Source organism: Protopterus annectens, chromosome 7.part0 (assembly GCF_019279795.1).
Source record: "Protopterus annectens isolate FY-2018-M chromosome 7.part0, PAN1.0, whole genome shotgun sequence".
Taxonomy (NCBI): Eukaryota; Metazoa; Chordata; order Ceratodontiformes; family Protopteridae; genus Protopterus; species Protopterus annectens.
This window is the reverse complement of record NC_056739.1, coordinates 591,307,608-591,329,790: the sequence shown is the minus strand read 5'-3', so window position 1 is coordinate 591,329,790 and position 22,183 is coordinate 591,307,608. Positions and strand designations below refer to the sequence as shown.

Here is a 22,183-nt window from a genome sequence, read left to right as displayed (position 1 = left end):
AGAAACTGCATCTGTGGAAAAAGAAGTAATGTACTTACCATAACTTCCATTGTGTTGTCAATTTTCATTCCTCCTCGACTGATGAGTTCAGATCCAAGCCCTTGGATCTGACTTGGCCATTGTAACAGCTCATGGCAACCTTGAACCCTCTAGCTTCCCCCTTACCCAGAATACACCACCCCCTTTACCTCAGATCTTGTTTGCAGATTACAACACAAGACTAACACTTTTACTAATACAGAAAAAAAAATTAAAGCACAAAGCTATATCTGGACTCATAAAAGGCAAGGGAAAGACCCCAAGACTGGCTCTATCCACTCGCTCTACAGACAAAACTGGATGGGGGTTGGCGGGGAGTCGAGGAGGAATGAAAATGGACAACACAGATGGAACATTATGGTAAGCACAAAAGTTATTTATCTGATGTTGTCAATTATTATTCCATCCTCAACTGATGGGTCAGAGTCACCAGCTACTATAATCCCAGAGTGACCTCAAGGAAGGATATTCCTAAGCATGACTGAACCAAGTGATGCCCTTCTTCTAGAAACCAAGTCTAGTTTTTAATGAGAAATGAAGGTGTGAGGTGAAGCCCAAGTTGTTGCTGCACAAATATTATCCATGGAGACTCTTGAATGAAAGGCTGAGGAAGCTGCTATTGATCTTGTAGAATGGGCATGCAATTCTTTAGTTAAAGGCAAATTCAATTTATCGTAAATGAAAGAAATGCAATTAGTGAGCCATTTGGCTAAGGAAACTCTAGACACTCGCTTTCCCGATTTCTTTTCCGCAAAGGAAGCAAACAACTGACCTGACTTTCTAAAGTCCTTTGTTCTGTGTAAGTAGAAATGCAATTGCCTATGCAGATCTAGTGAATGCAACAAATATTCGCCTTTGTTTGTATAATTTGGGAAGAAAGCCAGATAGATTGGTTAATGTTGGATTCTGATGCAACTTTGGGTCGAAAAGGATGCATTAATTCATAGTGTGACTCTCTATGAAAAATCAGATATGAAGATTTCACTAACAAAGCTTGAATTTCAGAAATCCATCTGTATGAAATAATGGCCACAAGAAATAATCCACAATCTTGGAGAAGAGCATCCCTCAGTGACTCTCCCTATGGCAGATGTGGGCAAAGTAGCTGCTGCACTTGTTTAGGGGAGATGCTAAGAGATTGCAGCAAGGCTGACCCCACTTTTGGAAAATCATGTCTGCTACTTTCTGGTTGAAGGACCATTCGTGAGGTAACAGAACGCACCTGCACAGTTTGTTTGCTAGCATGCTGGTCTTCCCCGGAATGTGTGTTGCTAAGAGAAAGTGGTTGGAAGAGATTGCCCATTGCCACACTCATAGTGCTTCTTGACATAGGGGGTATGATCTGGTTCCTCGTTTGTTGATGTATCAAACCAGTGACATACTGTCTTGTTTGTATTGCAATTATTCCTGATGGAAGAGTACCTTGAAAGGCTTGCAACGCTAAAAGCTGTTCTCAACTTCAGAACATTGATATGCAAACTGGCCTCTTCTGGGGACCACATGCCTTGGACGGTCTTTCCCAAGTAATGCACCCCCACCCCAGCTGGGAAGCATCCGTGGTCACTATGGCCTTGGGCTGAAAAGGGACAAATAGATGGCCTTGTAGTAGTTTTTTCTGACTGTGTCCACCACATCAGATCTTTTTTGCATAAACTGATTTGTATTGGAGTGGATAGGGGTAGCTGAAGTATCAATCATTGAGATGCCAACATCCATTGAAGAATCCCTATGTGAAATCTGGCCAGCAGAACAAGGGGTATCTCTGTTGCCATCAACCGTAGTGCTTGTAGGACCAAATGAGTGGGGACTGTGGTACTACAAAGTATTTTGTTGACTTGGAATTTTAAAGTCTGAACCCTGGAAAGGGGAAGAGAAGCTATTGTTGATCTTGTGTCGAGAAGCGCCTCTATAAACTCTACAGCTTGAGATGGTTGAAGATTTGACTTTTCAAAATTTATGGTTATGCCTAACTGAGCACAGATCTGGATTACTTTTTCTCTTGCCATGATGAATCGATGCCTGGTTGGGGCAGAAATGAGCCAGTTATCTAAGTAAGGAAACACCCAGAATCCATGTAGTCTCAAGTGAGCTGCTACCACTGTCATACATTTGGTGAACACACTGGGAGCTGTGTTGAGACCAAAGGGCAGTTCTCTGAACTGGTAGCAACTGGCTCCTAGCTGGAAGTGTAAGAATTTCATGGATCGGCCATTCATTTTTACATGATAGTACACATTCTGGAGATCTATTGAGCACATCCAGTCATCTTTTGCCAGAAATGGACGAAGCAATTGAACCATGACTATCTGGAACTTTGTCTTCCAAACAAAGTTGTTCAGACTGCTGAGATCCATAACTGGTCTCCAGTCCCCTGTTTTCTTTGGCACTAAAAAGAATCTCGAGTAAGTTTTGGATCCTTTCTGGTCTGGGGGCACCTCTTTTGCATTTGAAAGTCTGCTTGTTCCCACTGACTAGGTGGAACATCGGGGATTTTCCTGGAGTTTGGAAGACAAAGGGAACATGGAATTGTATATCCTCTGGATACAATCCTCTGCACCCAAGTATCTGTTGCTATTTCTAGCCAGGCTCTCTGTTGCAGGGACAAACAACCCCAGACTGTCCTCCAGAGAGGGACAATTGGGCCTCCTTTCAGGAGCGCTGAAAAGGTTTGCCAATGGAGGATTCTCTGGACCCCTGATGTTGCAGGTCTTCTCTGCCGAGAGGACTGCATCTACCATTTGAACTTCCCCCTTTGCCTCTGGGGGAAGACCTTCTAAGTGCGTCCTGGAAAGATCCTTGTGATTTTCTGAACTACATCTTTCCATCACCTCGACGATTCCTGAAAAAGGATCTTTGGGGAGTGGAAAAATGTATGCCTAGGGCAGAAAGGTTCTTTCCATCCTTCTCACACCTGGACAACATATCTTTTACTTTGGGGCCAAAATAGAGGTGCCTTCAAAGTAAGCATTGACAAATGCAGACTTATAAGGCTCCACAAAATCACACAAATGCATCCTAGTATGTTTCCTAATGGCTATGCCTGAACCAACTGCCCTTAAGGTTCCTTCTGCCACATTAGAAATAAGCCTCACGGACAAGTTGGAAATCGATTGTAGGGTGGCCAGCTGAGAAGTGACTGAATCCTTCACATCTTCAGACACAGTTCCTTTGATGGTACCTGAAAGTTCCTTAACCAGATCCCTCTAAGGTGTAATAAAATGTGCCAAGTAGTTCAGAGACCTTAAGGCAAAGGTCACTGAAGCATAGACATGCTTCCCAAACCTGTTCATCGCCAGTGACTCCTTGTCAGGAGGATGGACAGAGGTACTTTTGTCAGCAAGTTCCTTTTTAGTGGCTTCCGCCATAACCATGGCATCAACAGGAGGACCTTTAGACTCTGGAGGGGTCATAATCTTATCTGGCTTCTTGGGAATAGGCTCAATGGTGTCAGCTTCCTTCCATGCCTGCTGTGAGAACAATTACAGGAACTCATCAGTGGGCAGGACCAGCCAGGTAGTAGATGGGCCAGTATCAATAGCCTCTAGCAGTACAGATTCTGCCAACTAAGGGTTGCTAAACTTCCAGCCACCTCTCTGTTTCAGGATCTCAAGGATGTGCCTGAATAAGACATCTTCATGAGGTAATCATGGGGACCCTTCGCCCTCATCAAAACCGGTCTCTTCTGTGACTGATTCAGGGGAATCGATATGCTTCCTCTTACATGTCGTCTTCTTAGGGACCTCCTCGGTGGGATATTTTGGAGAGGTATCAGAAGAGGAGGGGAAACCCTGCTGAAAAGCTTGGGGTTTTGTTATCGGCTGTCCTTGTAAAGTGGTTAGCTAAAACTCAAGGCGTACAGGCAGAACAGAAGAAGACACAGAATCTGAAGGGGGAGGCATCGCCTGGGTCTGAGGTGCAGACAGAGCTCTCTCCAAAACCCTGAAGACAGACCATCCTGGACAGGGATAAGAACACGGACCCGAGATGCCAGGCCTCTGATCCCTAGTTCCGCCATTCTCCGAGGACAGCTGCCCAGAGGCCAAAGTTGGACCCAGATGGTCCATCGCCAAGGCTCTGAGATGCAGAGATGGCTCCAAAACCCTCAAATGTAGCTCCTTGTACCCGATGGGGTAGAACTGGCTCCGAGAGCTGAACCAAAGAACTCAGAGCAAGTCTCAAACATGGGAATACCAGAATCCTCTGATCCGAAAAAGACAGTGCTGGATGACTCGGACCCAAGGGCTCTCAGACCTGGACAGGAGTCAAAGGAGGAACTGGTAGAGGAGGAGTTGTGGATGTATGGGCTTCCCAACTTGATGGGGTAGGAACCGAGGAAAGGGCAGGCTGGCTTTGCACCAAGAGGATCTTTCTCACTAGCCTCTCTACATCTTCTTCTGTGAGACTTCTGGACGAATGAGTGGATAGAGCCAATGGAGATTTTGGTCTTTCTAAAAATGGGAAAAGCACTCTAGATGGAACCTCGCTCTAGGCAGAATTGTTAAGGAGGATAGGTCTTTGGATCTGACAAATCTTTTGTTGTCAGAGACTTCGGATACGAAAAAGCCATGGGGTCCAAGGGCTTGTATTTGGTCTTAGACGAATCTGAAGAAAGAGCTGGATATGAAAATTGTTGCCTCTTCTTCTGATCCGAAGAAACTATAGGATCTGAAGAAGTTCTTTGACTGATTTGTCCGAGGACCTGGAGGATACAGAAGAGGTGCTTGGAAGAAGTAACTGCCGTCTTTTTAGATTTTTCTTTGGAAGATCCAAATACAGCTTCGTTAAAGGAAGAAAGCAAAAGTCCCTTAAGAATAAGTTTGTTTCTGCAACCTATTAACGCCTTAGGATAGAAAGCATGACAGATCACACAATTCTTCTGGAGGTGGAGAGGACCTAAGCAAAAAACACAAGGCGTGGGAGTCAGACATAGGAATCTTCTGACCACATTTCCCACATTTTTTGAACTCTGACGGGTTCTTTTCTTTATCAGCCATCATCTAAGGAAAAGGCCAAGCACAGTCATAATTACAACAGCAGCAGCAAACAAACTGAGTTATAACTTAATGGAGAAAGTCTTTATTTATTTTTGTTACAGAAGGGAAAGAAAATGCCAACAATGGTACTGAAGACTATGATAATCGTAGAAAAATGAGGGTTACTATCAATAGTAACCAGAAATACTGCAAAGAGTAAAAGGAAAGAAAGTAGAGATTTGCTGGAAAGGTAATGGAGAAAGACTAAGCAGTAAACAAAAAAACTTTAACTAAAGTAGGTTATAAGCAAAAGAGAAAAAAATGCAAGTTTTTGAAAATCTACTTATTGCCCAAGCTCAAGAGAACAGACCACGTCTTTTTGTTGGAAGCATGAGATCTGAGGTAAAGGGGGTGCTGCATTCCGGGTAAGGGAGAAGCTCGAGAGTTCAAGGTTACCACGAGCTGTTACAATGAGCTAGTTGAATCCGAGGGCTTGGATCCGAACCATCAGTCAAGGATGGAATGAAAACCGACACCATCAGATTATTAGTTACAGCGACATTGTAGCTACCATAATTTTAGCTCTTTGGAGGTTTTCTGCTGTGCACTTTTCTGAAGAACTATCTTGGCCCAAACTTTACAGCAATCTCTTTATGATACAACCTTCTTTTTTTGAACATTTTAATCCTCATTATCAGCATCAAGGGATCAACCATAAAATAAGGAGAAAGCCCTACCCACCTCAGTTACTTACTGACAGACATAAAAGCAAAACCAAAGAAAAAAATAATCCTGACTGGCACACCCACCCCTTGGATCTTAAAATAAAATGATGCTGGACTGGACCTTGCTTTGCAAAAACAAATGTTGTCAAAGATCTGAAGTTATAACATGTGCAATGTAACCAGCATGCCTTTTATTTGTCTATTGTTCACTAAGGCAGTCTTCCACAGAACAAGTGTTATAAAGGTTTATGAAAAGGGGTACTCATTAAAAAAAAAATCCATTTAGGATTTTCATTCCAACCCCCATTTTAACTTTGGGATAAATGTACACATAAACATGAAGGCAGTTGTCCAAGCTGCAGCAGCACAGATGTACTGGACTTTAGAAAAAAAAAAAACATTGACACGTTCAGCAGAAATGGCAATCGCATGGTGGAGTGAGCCTTGCAAGTATTTTGCAGGAGTATTCCTGCAAGAATGTGCACATCTTCTTCAGTTATCTGACCATTCTGACCTGTGGGTCCTAGAGACACTTGTTTGTCAGACTTGACCCAGCAGCATTAACTCTAACTGCTACAGCCTCAAGCCCCCTTAAGATTTTTTCCACCCTACAATACTCTAGTGCTCTGAGTTACCTTACATCTTGTTTGCCACCATCATGTTTAGCCATGGATCTCATCTCACTCTGAAAAGCTAAGTGCTCCACCTCAATTACTAAAAGTCTCTTTACATTTGCATTAAATTTCCTTTCTTAGACTTAGGAGTAGCTATGCTGCTTTGTAACGCTTTGGAGTGCTTTAAATTTAGTCCCTTTTCCCTCCCCCCATTTCCTGTTGGCATTTTCCCTACTGTCACATGTATATGTATATATGCGTGCGTGTACATACACATACATATATTTTTTTCTTAGCGACTATAGTGCTACATTTTAGTGTAGCGAAGGCATCTATAGTTAGTATGCTTGTTTGTTGTAAGTGGCTTCTTTTCTTTGGTAGGTTTCTCACCATGGACAAAGGTGGAGAAAAAAGCTTTAAAAACTGTACTAAGTTGAGGCAAAAAATTCAACCACAAGACACCCCTGATGTGTGTATGATTTACTTCGGAGCAGCCCATTTGTCTGAGACTTGTGCAATTTTTTTTTCTTCATTTGGCCCTATAGCCTTGTCACACAGCAGAAATAAAGTAAATCCTGTAGGAGCTGCTCTCTCTGGATCCAGACTTTGCTAAAATTAAAAAAAAATCTAACAAAACTGAAAAAAAGTCTTGATGTTTAAAAATTTGGACTCAAGGAATGCAAAGCATTCATGCAGGTCAGGACTCTCTTTGGCTATAAAGATGCCAAGGATAGATGTCTCAATGACCAGGACAACCACTGATACCTCTCCTCCAGATCCAGAACTACCAGATTAAACAGTTATTCAAGATGTTTCTCCGAAGAGGACTGCAAGTCAGGTTTCGGCTGAGAGATCCTCACTGGATCCCTTCCTGGCCTCCTTCAGCTACGTTACTGAGATCCTTCAGATCCTATAAAAATACTGAAGATGAACAAGAATTGCTTGAGAAGATTCCCAGTCAAAGTCTGTCACTTTGATTACCAACTCAGAGCACAGAGAGGGTTCCCCAATCCCCATCACCTTGGTGAGATACTGAGGATTTGGCAAAGGGCGATATTCTAGCAGTTCTTTGTTCTAGCAACACACATTCCATGAGTTCTCAATTGCCTTATGGACAGGCTTAGCATATCCTTTCTGATGCCTCATGAAGGGTCCCTCAAACCAACGGCAGCAGAAAAAATCTTCCACTGTTACACTTTTCCCCCACTACGACCATTTTGCCTCCCCACAGAACACCAAATGCAGCAGTTACTTTGCCATAATACCTCCAGAGGGACAGTTACTGAGGGATGATCTAACCCAGCAATGGCCTCCTGCTCTCCTGTAAATCTTCCAATCTCTACCCCTGATTATCTGATTCTTACAGAAGGCTGCTAAGTGCAAGGCCTTTGTCATCCTCATAGACCCTCCTGGCCCAAACAGATTTGGTTTCCCCTGCTCAGGCCTCATCTCAAGGAACCTTCCTAGTACTAGATCTGGTGCAGGGTCATCGTTCTCACCCCTCCGGGAAGCCTCACCCATACCTCCACAACCTGAAACTGATTGGTTTCTCCAGTTCCAATAGTGGCCAAATATGCATCCCTCCCTACTGAGGTGATCAGGATTTTAACTGCTTTTCAGGAATCCACACAAACTTTACTGAGGAAAGTGGAAACATTTTGTTATTTAGGCCTCCTCTCAAAACACTAATCCCTTCATAGCTATTCCAGCTGTCTTCCAATTTGAAAACTCATCAAATGCCAATAAATAAATAAATGTGCATACCATAATGCTAGATCCTTTAATTACAGTCCAAAAGATATGACATGTGGGTCCTTGAGTTGCCTATCATTATAGACCCGGCACTTTTAGTGCTCAAGCCTCGAGCCCCTTTAATATTTTTTCTTCCCATAATACCCTGCTCTCCTTAAATACCTCAAATCTGTTTGATGCCCGAGAACCTAGATCTCTATCTTGAGCAACTAGACCAATAAGTTCTTTTCAGAAGCTCCTTCAAGGTCACATGAAATGGAAAGGGGACAGAGGGTGGGTTGTAGTACTTGACAGACTGAAATGAAAGGCTCTATTTCTATAGTAAGTACATACCTTTCCTATTGTATTCATTCAGTCTGTCTGATCCATGTGGGTCAGAATTGCAAGCTGTGCTGACCCTGGGTGCACTATGACAATGGCCCCTTTAGGATGGAAGCAGTGAAGGATACTCTAGCTCTGGAGACAAGATCCAGCTTCTAATGGTTGATATATATGTGGTTGGAAGACCAAGTAGTATCCTCTCAAAAGTCCTGCAAGGAAGAGGCTCTGAAGAAGGCTGCAGAAGTTGCCACAGCCCTTGTGCAATGCACTTTTGAGTTGGAAGGGGGGATATGTTGTTCACAGTACAGACAAACAAAATGCAGTCTGTCAGTCATCTAGAAAGTACAACTTTAGATACATTTTGCCCCAACTTGTGAGCAAAGACAATGAAAAGCTATTAGTCCTTTCTGATGAATTTCGTTCTGTGTAGGTCGAACAGTAGCTTTCCACGCATATCCAACGTACAAATTATAAACTCCCTTTTATTTTGATAATGAGGCAAGAAAAGTGGCAAGTGAATACACTGGGACATGTTTGATTCTGTGGCCACCCTGGGAATAAACGAAAGGCTTGTTCTCAAGGAGATGCTGTCTTTATGAAAAACTAAACAAGAAAAAGATGAGGACAGACCGTGAAGCTCTGAAATTCTCCTGGTAGAAGTAATGACCATCAGAAATATGGTTTTCCAAGAAAGAAACAAAGTCTACCAAGGAAGCTGGTTTGAAAGGTGACTTAGCATAAGCTTCACCTTATCTTTTCTGTCACACTCAAGACCCAACCTCCTGGGTACTCCCTTCAAGCAGAAATGCCTGAAACTACAGAGTCCACTTTAATCTTAGTAAATTAAATCTCCTTTATACAGTAACCAAAGAGAACTTCTTTCAGATTATGGTAACTTCCAGGGATTGGAACCAGCATAGAAACTAAGTGAGGACTCCTGTTAGAAAAGTCCTTTGAGGAAGCCACCAGAAGCTAACATATAGGTATGGAAGACCTGCCTCTTGAAAGGCCTCTGGTGCCACCACGGTAAATAATTCATAAAAACTCATGGGGAAGATGATAGGCTAAATAGCAGCACATTATAAAGGAAATTGTACAGATCCAGTGCAGGAAATAGAAGGTAATAGGTACTGATTTACAGCTCTCAAAAATGAAATTCCGTTTTCATAAGATGAAATACAGACAATATACCCATTATTTTTCCAGTCCTTACTATGATTGTATTATAATTTTCTGGTGCATCTGTTGTATATGTGTATTCATAAATGCAAAATGAAAGCACATTTTGTATACAGAATTCTCAGTAAAATAAGCCAACAGTATTATAAGTAGTAAATATAAGAAGCAATACATGATGAATGCATTTTCTAGCCTAAAATAACAAATTCCAGGAAAATCCAGTGTTTTCTCAATATTCAGGTTGTTCATATTTAAAATTTACTGTTATATTTCCTAGAAAAATGGAAAATCAATGTCCCTATCTATGGTCTTTCTGAGAAGTAGAGTGGACTGTTCCAAGAGTTCTGGGAAGACTAACTTAATCTTGGGGAGTTCTCAAGGGGGAAGCCTATAAACTCTAGAGATTTTGCTCCTTAAACGTATATCCATAACACACTTGTCCTCAGTGATTTCTTCCAGTCTGGGAGGAGCCGGCGTCACAGGGCGGACCTAAAAGGTAGTTAGGAGAGCTGTGAAACTCGCATATAAAGTCTATGTCTTACAAAGATGAGCAGATGCCCTACATGAGGCAAAATTGCCTGATACTTGATTTCCCTTCTCTACTTATGACAAGTCTTTTCTCTCTCTGTGCAATACTGATCTTCTGGATGATGTAAAAGAGGGGATATAAAAAAAGAACAGTTGTGTACACTTACCATAAGTGCATTCCCTGTTGCAGTCATCACATTTGGGTTATCCAAGTGTATTCACTGTTGCAGTCATCATATTTGGGTTATCCCTGCCAGGGTAGCCCTTGGCCAGCCCAAATACCATAGACTTAGTATTTCTGTGTCAGTTGCTGTTGCTTGAGGACTGATGTCAGGTCGTCAGTGGTATAAAGGAAGGCATCAGACGCCATTACATTAGTTTTTCTTGCCCTAACCTGTCAGGAGACCCCAAAGTAGGAGGTCAGGCTCTGGTGGAAGAACCCCAACAGTGGAAAATAAATACCAAAATGTCCCTTGTAAGGAAAAGGGAGCAACAAGGAAAAAGGAAAAAAAAAGAGAAAGAGGGATGGAGGGAGGGAAGCCAAGACTGTAACAGTGAATACACCCGATCATCTACATTTATGGTAAGTGTACATAACTGTACTATGTTCTTCGTGTTTCATTGTTGCAGTCATCACATTTGGGTAGATTTCCAAAGCTGAGGAAAATGGGTGGAGGCAGTCCAGGAAGCCAGGGGCTGGCTAGCATGCCTTGCAAGAGTGCAGAGGCAAACCCTGCCCTGGATTTAGAGAAGACAGGCAGGTGGTAATGCTTGCTGAAAGTATGAACAGATGTCCAGGTGGCAGCCTCCATGATGTCCCTGGCGGGGACTCCTCTGAGGAAAGCTGCAGAGGTGGAGGCTGCTCTGGTGGAGTGTGTCCTGACCCCCTGGCGGGAGGCTGGCCATGCTGTTTGTAGCAGAAATGGATGCAGTGTGCTATCCATTTGGAAATGGTTTGCTTGGAGATGGCTTTGCCTTCTGCCTCTGAAGCAAAGATAACCAGCAATTGATCAGACTCCCTGAAGGGTTTAGTCCTGTCCAGATAGTATCTGAGCTGTCTGTGCACATCTAGAGAGTGCAGAATTCTTTCCCCCTTGTTTTGGGGGTTAGGAAAGACGGTGGATAAATGAATGGATTGGTTAAGAGCCATACTGTACACCACCTTGGGCATGAAGGATGGATTAGTTCTGAGGGATACCCTGTCTGCATGGAAGATGATAAAGGGTTCCACAGCCATGAGTGCTTGCAGCTCAGAGACTCTTCTGGCTGAAGTGATGGCCAGGAGGAATGCTGTCTTCCAGGAGAGAAACTTTAGCTCTGCAGAAGAAGCTGGTTCAAAGGGGAGCAGGGTGAGCTTTTACAAGACAAAGTTAAGGTCCCAAGCTGGTGCCGGTGCCCTTCTGGGGGGCCTCAAGTTGCTAGCCCCTCTGAGTAACCGTTTAATCAGAGGGTGTTAAAAGAGAAGGTGCTCACTGGGAAAGTGAGCAGAAATAGCAGAGGCATGAATTTTTATGGAGGAGAATGAGAGACCATTGTGCAGCAGGTCAGCTAAGTAATCCAGGATGAGAGGGATGGAGGGCTGTGACGCGTTGGCCCCCTTAGCCTGGATCCAGGTGCAGAACCTTTTCCATTTATCTGCATAAGACTTTCTGGTGCTAGGGTATCTGGCCTATCGGATAACATTCAGAACCTGTTTACTGAGGATGGCAGATTGGTCAGGGGCTAGGGTATAAGCCAAGCTGTCAAACTGAGTGTTTGTAATTGGGGGTGCATGAGTTTCCCTTCCCTCTGGGTTAGGAGGTCTGTAATCTGAGGAAGATTCCATGGAGGCAGTGGGGACAGACTGCACAGCAAGGGGTACCAGTACTGTCGGGGCCAGTCTGGAGCTATGAGAATGGTCCTTGGTTTTTCCTCCCTTATTTTGAGCAGTACCCTAGGAATGAGAGGCAGGGGAGGAAAGGCATAGAATGAGAGGTTTACCCAGGGGAAGAACAGGGCATCCATTTTCCAAGCCATGCAGTGATGTTCCCTGGTGAAGAATTTGATGAGTTGGTGGTTGGTGTGGAAGGCAAAGAGGTTGACCTCCGGGGTTCCTCATTTCTGAGTTATTAGGAAGAAGGTGCTTCTGTTGAGCTGCCATTAGTGGGGGTCCAAGAGCTGTCTGATTAATTGGTCTGCCAGGGAGTTGAAAGAGCCTGGCAGGTATTGAGCTAACAGGTGTATTTGCATGGAAGGAGGCTCTGGACCAAATGGTCATGACCAGCCTGCACATTGGGTAGGAGTGAGTCGCTCCTTGCTTGTTGATGTACCACATCACAGTAGTGTTGTCTGTCTTGATCAGGAGAACACCTGGAGAAAGAAGATGTTTGAAACTTATTAAGGCCTGCTTCACAGCCATAATCTCTTTTATACTGATGTGCAGAGGGTGTTGCTGGAGGTTCCATTGGCCCTGTATGCACCTGTCATCCAGGTGCGCACCCCAAACATAGTCTGATGCATCTGTGGTGAGTGTCTGGGCGGCGGGGAGTGGGGAGAAGGGCAGTCCCTTGTTGTGGGAGCATGCTGTTTCCCACCACAGAAATTCCTTCCTCATGCAAGGAATTATAGGCAAAAGAGTTTCCAGATCCTGAGAGTGTTGACACCAAAGGCTCTTTAGGTACCATTGAAGTTTCCTTATATGCAGTCTGGCATATGGAATGAGGAGTATGCAACAGGCCATGAACCCCAGTGCTTACAGGATTTTCCTTGCAGAAAGCTGGGGCCTGGTTTTTGTTTCTCTGGTGTAAGGTATGCCATCTGGGATGCTGTGTCCAGACTTGCTCCCAGGAAGATTATCCTTTTGTTGGGTACCTGGTTTGGATTTCTTTTCATTGATTGTGTACACTAGAGAGGTTAGTAGGTACTTTGCAAAGGCCAGGTCTTTGAGCAGTCTTTCCTGGCTGTTTGCCTGAATAAGGCAGGCGTCCAAGTAGGGGTAAATTTCAATATTTCTTTGTCTGAAAAAAGGCAATGGCTGGAGCCAGGCATTTTGTGAAAACTCTGGGAGCAGTAGATAAGCCAAAGGAAAGCACAGAGAACTGAAAGTGTTGAAATCCTGCCCTGAAGCAGAGATATTTTCTGCAGGACTCCCTGACAGGAATGTGGAGGTAGGCCTCTTTCAGGTCCAGGGTAGCTAGCCAGGCATCCTTGGAGAGCATGGGGAGTGGCTGTTGGAGGGTAAGCATTTTGAATTTCGGAATTACCAGAAAGGTGTTTAGAATGAAAAGATTGAGGATGGGGCACCAGGTGCCCTCTTTTCGGGACACCAGAAAAAGTCTGGAGTAGACCCCTTGGCCTATCTGCTCTGCAGGAACATGCTCTACTGTTCCCAAGGACAGCAGGGAAAGGATTTGCTTTTGAGCCTCTGCCCACTGACTTGGTGGTAGATTTGGGAACCTTTTGGGGTTGGAAGGGTGTGGAAGGAGAATTTGTACCCCTGAGACACGATGTTCAGAACCCATTGGTCCTTGGTAATGGTGGCCCAGGTGCTTGAGTGAAAAGTTTTCCTCCAAGGGGTATGTGAAGGTGGACAGAGGCATGGTTGGGAAGGCACAAGTCATTGTGAGTCAATGTTCTTACCATAACGGGGTGGCTTAGAACTCCCTGGTTTTGAAGTGGAGGTAGTCCACTGCTTGGATCTCTGCAACCCCTGGGGCTGCTGTCTGGGGGTTTCCACGGGACCTGGGTTGGCCCTGTCTGCTCGGAGCAGGAAAGGACCAGTGCTTGGAGGGGAAATGCCTGCTGAACCTAGGGAGCTGGACCTGTAAAAAATCTTTAACAGTCTGCATAGATTTTGCTTTTTCTTCCATCTTTTTTAAAACCTCTTCTGCTTTAGTGCCAAACAAGTTATCTTTGTGCAAGGGTGCATCCAACAATTTTGATTTGACATGGTCTGGCAGGGGTTGTTCCTTAAGCCATGCATGTCTTCTAATGACAGACTCTGGGGACAGAAAAACATCTTTTCTGAAACTAGTATTAGCTAGGGCTGGCTTGCACTCATTTTACACCACAAGAAAGTAGGAACATGCTGGGAGGCAGACAATGAACCCCTAACACCCCTCCACGAGAACTGTTTTTGTTTAATTTTCAAAAGTCTGAAAAGAGGGAGTAGAAGTTTTATAACAGCTTTCTGTGACTTTTAAAGATTCTGCTAGTTTTGAGTCAGTTGTTCAGTGTAGTTCAGTTGCAACAGTTGTTCAGTAGACAGTGATTGTTTTCCCAGATCAGCATTTATCACTAAGAGTTGTTCAGAGCTATTCAGCAGAAATAATACAATTTGCTTTTCCAGTCACTGAGGACAAGACTACAGCCTGAAAAGTGGACAGATATTCTTGTTTTGCTTGCAAACAAGAATATCATCTTGCCTGGCTGATTTAATTTGATTAGACAGGGACTATCTTTAGACAGTTAGTAAACTACAGTTAGAGTTTTTCTTTAATCCATGTGAAACCTATCCTTTAGTGTTATTTTCATAATTCCTGTCTGTGAAACTCTGTGGTTTATTAAAATCAGTTATTCAGTGTATACATGTTTTCGATCATTTTTATTTATTAAATATTTCACTACCTTCTATAGTGGCCGGTTATTTAGAAAGTACTTTTAGTAACCTTAGAGTGTTTATGCTTTCTGTGATAACACCAGAGCCACTCCAAAAAGGCTGACTGCTTGGATTACATGCTACCCTACATATCAATGTTTATTTTACCCAATATAATTGAGCACCCCTTTGGAAGGGTGTCATGGTATTTTGAATGGTGGCAGCATTACTGTATAATTTGGGAAAGAGGAAATAGCAGGTAAATCTGTGCCAGTCTTTTCCAAGAGTGTTTGTATGTGTGATTATTAAATATTTATGTGTGAGTGTGTCAAATTCCTAGAACTGGGACACTGTGCTCTGCAGTAGGTAGTATGAAAACTCATTTGGTCATTGCTGATTTAAGCACTTACTTTCACAGGTGGGTGAGTGGGTGTCAGGTCACCACTTTTGAAGGACTGGCAGACCTTTTGGTGAGGGAACAAGCTCTCAGCACTTTGCCTGAGGACATGAGGATCTGGTTGGCAGAGTGCAACTCATGAGTTGGGGAGAAAAGGAGATCTCTATTTGGCAAGTAGGACACCAATGCATAAGAAAGGGATACCCAGTGCTGCACATGGACATAAGGGAACTCATGGGGGTCAGCCTAAACGACGGCAACAGAGTTCACCAATAATAAGGGAAGCCACTAGTTGAAGCACAAGGTCAGAATCCGGGATTAGATGTTTAAAATGTAATCAGAAGGGCCATGCAGCATACAAATGTCCACTGAAGCAAAGTGATAAACAAAAGGTGAGGGAGCCAGCAAGTGGGAATGTCAGAATGCCAGTGGTAAGTTGTCTGGGAACAACAGAAGCGCCAAATTATCACCAAACTTTCTATCCTATCTTAGTGGATGGAAGACAGACCACTGCTAAGACGGACACAGCTTCTGATATAACCATTGTGAGGCCTGCAGTGGTTAAGGAGGAGAAGTATTTGCTTGGGCAGTCCACACCAGTCAGATCTCTAGGACAGATCCCATTCCAAATACCCTTGGCTAGGGTTCATCTTGACTAGGAGGGTGGAGAAAGGAACAAGCAAGTAGGTGTGTTTGAGGATACCTGGCAGATTTCCTAATAGGGAATGATTTTGATAGTGTAGTAACTTGTGTGCATGCAGTGACATGCAGTCAAGCCTGAACACAGGCACATAGGTCTGGTAGCCTGTGGGAGACCCAGACAGATTTTTTATTTTATTTATTTGTTTGCAGTTTGTTAACAGAGAAAGTCCATTGGGTCAGTATGAGCCCTTTTTCAATGTAGGCCCGGCGAGAAAAGCTCTGTGTACATATACACAGAAGCAAAACAAGTAAAAATCACATAAAAATGAATACAGGGTGATACAGAAATAAGTCAGCAGAAGTTATTACAAACAATTTCACAATACCATCAAACAAATCACGTCAAAATTAATGCAGGGTATTACAGAAATAAAAGTCAGCAGAAGTTATTACAAACACATAAAAAATAACAAAACTGTCCAGTATGCCAAAGTTATTGGTTTATGGTGCATTAAGCATTAAGATTTCTGAGAGGTAGATAACCTGTAATATTTAAAGTGAAAAAAAAGAGGGAGAGTAGGAAGTTATAGGAGTCAGGAGGAGTAGGAAGAATAGGATGCCTGAGTGGAATCTAAAGATTTGAGAAGGTAGACTTGACAGCAGTGGAAGTATAGCATAGAGATTAGGAGGGGTGGGAGCAGGAGCATTCCCATTTAGAAGAGATTTAGAAGAGAGATAAGAGTGGAGTAAGGTCTTAAAAGCAGAGATGTTCCGGGTAGTTCGAATATGGGGAGGAAGTGCATTCCATTTCTGTGCAAGGGAGAAGATAAAAGAAATTGGCCAGGAGTGCGTAATGGTTTATACACTTCCAGTAAGTTCTACTTATTAGACCTGAGGGATCAGTCAGGAAGGTGCACGGTAAGGGTGGAAGACAGAGATGGGGATTGAGAAGGCTTGAAGATGAGTTTATGGGCAGTGGAGAGTTGAATGAAGGAGAGACAGTTGGGGAGCTCTAGTCAGTTTAAGGAGTCACAGTGGTGAGAGGAAGATTTGGCGCTTGTAGCAAACTGAGATTTTATTGTAGCAGGATGCCAGCTTAGTTTTAAGGGTGACTTGAAGACTGGTAAGGATATATTAGAGAAGGGAGGAGGTAGGTAGTAGACAGGGTAAGTTTAGTTGAAGAGGTTAGATAACAATTGTGGCTATAAAGCATACTAGGTTTCTGGTGAGTTTTCTTAACGTTAGTTTGAAGGTGGATGTCACACTTTAGTAGTTCATCGATAATAATTCCTAGAAGCTTGGTATGAGGGACTACTTCGACTGAAGTAATATTTTGGCTTATTATAGAGAAGGAGTTTTTGTCTATTTTAGTGTTTTTAGGTGGGGTGAATATCATGATTTTGGTTTTGGATGCACTAAGAGGTAGGTGATTGTTTAGCATCCACGCCTCGATGCTGTTGAAGGCGGCCCAAGTTACTAGCAAGAGTGTGGGGAGAGATTCAGCACAACAAATGATCGTAGAGTTGTCGGCGTATTGGATGAGTTTAGCATTTGGGATGCAAAGATGGAAGTCATTTATGAAGATATTGAAAAGTAAAGGGCCCAGTATAGAACCTTGGGCGATGCCTGTGAGGGTGTCTAGGTAAGAGGAGGTACGGTTGTTCCATTTAATGGCCTGTTGCCTATTTTAGAGGTAACTAGAGAACCAACTGATAGTTGGGGATGAAAGATTAAGGTGAGAGACCTTAGACAGTAGTAAGGTATGGGAACTGGTAACAAAAGCCTTGGATAAGTCTAAGAAAAGGGAAGATACTATATTTCCTGAGATGCAGGTATGGTTGATATTGTTGAGGAATGACGGGACAGCAGTGGTAGTACTGTGACTGGGTCTAAAACCATGTTGTGTTGGGATAAGGAGATCATTGTCTAAAAGGTAAGGTAAGAGTTGTAGGTGAATACATTTTTCAAGTAATTTTGAGACAGGGGAGAGGATGGCTATGGGGTGGAAGTTAGAGATGTCAGTGTCGTTGCCTCCTTTACATAAGGGAATGATGAAGGCTTTTTTCCAGAGGAGGGGTACATAGGATTCTTATATGGAGCAGTTGATTAGAATACAGATGGAATGAGCTATGCCCACAGCAGCTAACTTGAGAAAGTTGGATGGTAAGTTGAAGGGAGCATTAGAACATGTTTTAATTTATTGAGAAGCTTTTTATAGTGTTGACAGGGATGGGTTTGAAGAAGGGAGGGGGTGGGTAGTATTGGTGGCAGAGGGAAAGGAGTTGGAGGGGGGGATGTAGAAGGAACAGATGAGCTTTTAGGGAAAGATATCATTAGCTTGGCTATTGAATCAGTGAAGAAGGAGTTAAAATTGGAGGCTATGGTATGGTCTGGAGCATTAGGATCAGGGCAAGGGTTGCCTTTTCTGCTGGGACTAAGAAAGGCTGTGATACTAGTGCAAAATTTCTTGGGGTTAGATTTGTGATTATTTTATAGCTTAGAGTAACAAGATTTACGGTCTGAGGCAATCTGTTTTTTAACTAGATTTCAAAGTCGTTTATATTCGGTAAAGTAGTTTGGCATCTTATGTTTTTGGAGGAGTTTCCATGATTTATCACGGGTATGCACAAGGGTTATGGTATCTCTGGCATGCCAAACAGCAGTTTTGGATTTGACTCTCTTAATTCTAGGAGGAGCAAAGCTGTTTATGTTAATGGAGGAAGAACTGAAGTAAGTAACAGCGTTGTCTAGAGGAAGAGTTTTCAGAGGGTTCCATTTCATTTGTTTTAATAAGCCAGAGAAGGATTGAGGGTTGAAATTTTTGAGGGTACAGGCTGAGATATACTTATGTTGCAAGTGTAGGGGGGGGAAGGAGAGCGAAGTGCAAAGGCAGGTAGGTGATCACTTACTGGATCAGGTGCCACTGTTAGAGATGTTGTAGGGATGTGAAACTAATATCCAGTCTAAGATAGTGCCTGAAGAGTTATCATTAGTGGGCCTGGTCGGAGAGTTAATTAATTGAGAGAATCCATCTAGATTTATACTGTCCGAGGTGGTGGTTGAGTATATGGAAGACCAGCTGATGTTGACGTCTCCTAGGATAATTGTTTTATTACTAATATTGGATGAGAACCAAGAAAGAATACTGTCAAGAATGGGGATATTGTTACCAGGTGAAATGTACAGGGCAGCTATCACTATATTTTTATGATTGTTAATCTTTAGGAAAGCCAAGGTTATTTCAGCTGTAGTAAATTGGGGTATAGGGTTGGTGTAGGGTATCACTGTTAGAGGGAAGGAAAAGAGTAGGGCTACTCCACCTCCTTTCTTGTGAACTCTGTCATTTCTAATGATTCTGTAGTGGGGGGGGGGTGTGATTACGGAGTCTTTCAGGTGACGCTTGAGCCAGGTTTCAAAATGGATAGAATGTCAGGGTGGTTATGAGAAAGCCAAGCTTGGAAGTTAGGTAGTTTGTTGTAGAGGCTTTGGGCATTAATAGTAGCGAAGAGGAGAGACTTGTAGGGAGAGGGTAAAGGAGGTGGTGTGCAGTTGGTATTAGGATTGGCAGAAGGTCCAGGATTAGGGTGAATATCACCAAAAAGGAGAATAGAGATTAGGCTAAGTAGGAAGGACAGATGTTCCTTAGGATCTCTAGAGTTGGAGTTGGGATAAGGAAGAAGGAGGGATGGTGAGTATGAGGGGTGGAAGTACTTTTTGAGGTCACAAGAATCTTTCTGTTAAAGACGAGATAGTTGCTGGAATAGTACAGGTAGGGAGAAATGTAGGCAGAATACTGGGGTTCTTTTTTGGGGTGGGCAGAGGTTATATGGAAGAGTGGAGAATAAGTGAAGGCAGGGAGATAGGTGATGTGGAGAAGAAGGTAGAGGGAGAGTAGAAGAAGAATTATAAGTAGTGGTATTGCAGGTATTGTATGCATGGTTAGTGTGACATTATAGTAAGGGTGGTTTATAATAAGAGGGTGTATTACTGTGTTGATATTTAAAGGTGGAGTGTATTGAAGGTGCTGAAGTTTAGGTGATTGGGATTACACAGAGGAGAAGAGATGGTATAATTGGTCAGGGGGAGGGAAGATTGCAAACAGGGTAGGAGAGAGGAGCTTGGTGTGATATGTTCAGTGAAAAGTGGGAGTGGCTTTGCGGCTATAAATGTAGAGATAGCAGGGGCGGGTGGGAAATGGGGGCAGGGTAGGGGAGTGGAGTGAGCCCGAAGGGTGGACAGAGCCAAGAAGGAGAGCTAGTCACAAAGAAAAACAATCAATGGAAAAGTTTGGAGGAAATCACAAATAGCACCTGGAGAAGCCCAGAGGTAAGTTTAATATCAAGGTGTGCTACTGCTATACACTAAAGGGACATTAGAGTAGCAAGTAGCAAGGACAAAATTCAGGGAGTTGCAGCGAGCAGTAGAAAGAGTAGTAAACACTGTTTCTGATGCGAACACCAAGTCAATTAGATTTAAATTACATTTCAGTTGTACTACAGCATAGTTGCACAGAGACAACATAGCTGTAGTGGTAATGTCAGTAAACACTTTTGCTGAATGGCAGAATCAAACCAGTGAAATAAACAAATAAGCAGAGCAGTAGTCAAAAATCAGAAAAATGAAAACCAGTTGTACAGATCTAAATAATTAGCTAAAACAACACTTTAAGAAATTCCTGAGGTCTAATGGCTTACAGCGAGCAGAATTCAATTGCTGAAGAGCACTTGTGTCCTGATGGGGGACTAGTAATTTAAAGATGGCTCCATAAACAGCAGGAGCCTAATACAGACTTACTATTGGGGGAGCGGGGGTAGCAAAAAGTGTGTGAACCGGGTGCAATGCAAAGAAATAAGCTAAACCAGAGAGGCAAGCAGTGGAAAACTATCAGTGAAGGTCTCACAGGGGTGAGTAACAATACAAACTCTACCTGTAAAGTGAAGGAGAGAAGAGACAGCAACGTTTATTAGAGTTGGGAGTGTGTCTTCATATCGACTTGCTTATTAGTAGCCAGTTTGTGCACAGATAAGAGTAGGAAGATACATTAGCAATGAAGGGAATCTACAGAAATGCAAATAAACAGGTGGGACTCAAGTGATACAAAACTAAGGCAAACAGCACTGAAAGGGCTGCATGAGGGTTAGTTTTTAATCACAGAGAATAGGAAGGACCTAAATTAAGTGTATACTGTCTAGTGGACAGTTAGGATTACTGCACAAGCTGGGGGAGGACACAAGAATCAAACAGTTTTATTAGCACACTGAGAACTACTAACACTGCTAATGTTAATGCTTCACTATCACAAGACATACATGCAGAATGCCTGAGTGGACTGAACCTGCCCTTCAGGCTCAAAAGGTATAGCCTTGTTTTAGTTTTGCAGTACTGATTCCTTCTTAGACTATATGGATGGGGTGGTAGCCACTTACTGCAGAGTTGCTTTAGTGTGCTCTGAAGAGAGAGAGAGAGAGAAAGAGACGGTGAAGCTAGTAGAAAGGGACAAAGATAGAAGGGTGTTAAAAGATACAGGTCTGAGGACAGAGTGGAGAGAGCAGGAGAGAAACAATAGATAGCAGAACAGATGTGACTGCAACAATTTGACAATACTTCAACAGCTAACACATCACAGTGCCATAACTTTGTTAGGAAGCAAGTTAATAAATCATGCACAATATATTTAGCAGCCAATTTTTCTGTGCATACAAGAAAAAGTAAAATGAACACTTACCAGCACAGCTGAATCAGTAGCAGAGACACAACTGCAGTGCTAAATCAGTAAACACCATTTCTAATGCCAACATCAAGTCAGTTAGATTTAAATTACATTTCTAAAAGCAGTTGTAGTACAGCATAGTTGCATAGAGACAACATAGCTGCAGTGGTAATGTCAGTAAAACACTGTTGCTGAATAACAGACTCAAACCAGTGAAATAAATAAGCAGAGCATATCCTATGCCTGAAGCTGGGGCAGTGAGCTTGAAGGTGAACCCTAGCAGATGGCAGGTACCAGTGTTCCTGTGGACATGGTGACTCCAAGGACAGAGGTGAGTGGTGGTATCCAGGCTGACACAGGATAATGGGCTTTCTGTCTAAGGGGAGCTAGGAGGGGTCATGAACGTAGAGTTGAGACAGGAACAGCTTTCAAACCCTATCTTATGAGACTTGAGGGAGGTAGGTAAGGAGCCACCTGATGTTCAAGAAAAAGGGAAGTCTGTATGCTGGGATTGAGAGTGGGCCTCTGAGGGACAGCTAGAAGGTGAGATAATACAGCAGTTGGTAGAGCCCAGAGCCTGCCGTCTGGCACTTCTAGCCATAGCCTATCACATTCCTTTTGCAGCTCATATGGGCATAAAGAGTACCAAGATGCATTATGCAAAACTTTTACTGGCCTGGGATTGCAAAAGTTGGTGATGTTAACTAGTAGGCAGGATTCAGAGACA

At 43.1% G+C, this 22,183-nt stretch overlaps 1 protein-coding gene across 3 annotated transcripts in view; it reads right to left on the bottom strand.

Moving 5' to 3' along the window:
• The window catches only part of NEIL1 (nei like DNA glycosylase 1), an 824,101-nt gene that overhangs the window by 192,778 nt on the left and 609,140 nt on the right, over positions 1 to 22,183 (bottom strand). The window lies entirely within an intron of this gene.